Below are 907 nucleotides of genomic sequence, written 5' to 3'. Positions count from 1 at the left end.
CTGTAGTTCTGAGTCCAATTTAGGAGTTAAGGGTGATTTAAGTTGCAGTCAGGACCTTCTATGGGTCTGTCGAAGATGAAAGATACCAACATGTCATTTTCGTTTTCGCGTCCTCGCGTCTCAAAGATAATGGCCCAGCCCTTTAACGTTTTTTTTTCGTTTTCTGAACTTCCACATCCTGTTTTTCTTTGGGTGCGTATTGCATGAAAGCAGTGTAAACCCCTAACCCCAAAAAAGTTAGGACCTCCGCCCATATCATACGTTTCATAATCGTTAAATGACCGTTTTACATATTTTCGACAATTACTCATTATAGTACTAGCTTGGCAATATACAAACTTAATTTGACAGGGGAATATTCCACTTTCTAATCTTTAAATTACCTACTTAATATTGTTCACACAATAAAGACCATTTCTGTCAAGTATTGGCCAAATGTATTTTCAGGTTATATATGCCTATAAATTAGGAATTTGACTTCGGTTGTACACTACACATTTAAATTCAGAAACGAGTGTCTTTCTTTAACCAATAAGAAATCGTAAAATGGAGCAAAGCTATACAACCATGAATCTAGGTTTAGTATATTTTCCACATGCATTCGGATGCGTTAATTAGGAATTTAATCATGTAAAACCTTAAAGAATTCAAGTCAGACATCTCAAAAATTTGAGGGAACTAATGCGTTACATACCACCTGCTGGTTGAAAGCGGTATTGTCTCACATTGGTGAATGATACCAAAGAACCGCATTAGCACTTACGTACTGAGGAAAAACATCTGAGCTTGTATAACCGTTTTAAAATACAAACTGTAGAACTGCATCTAAAAAGGACTAACTATACTAGCCATATATGCATTGTTAATTTATAAGGGTTCTGTTAATAACCACAATAAAACGCAGCTA

The sequence above is a fragment of the Paramormyrops kingsleyae genome, chromosome 6 (assembly GCF_048594095.1).
Source record: "Paramormyrops kingsleyae isolate MSU_618 chromosome 6, PKINGS_0.4, whole genome shotgun sequence".
NCBI lineage: Eukaryota > Metazoa > Chordata > Actinopteri > Osteoglossiformes > Mormyridae > Paramormyrops > Paramormyrops kingsleyae.
Note: the sequence above shows the minus strand (reverse complement) of the source record.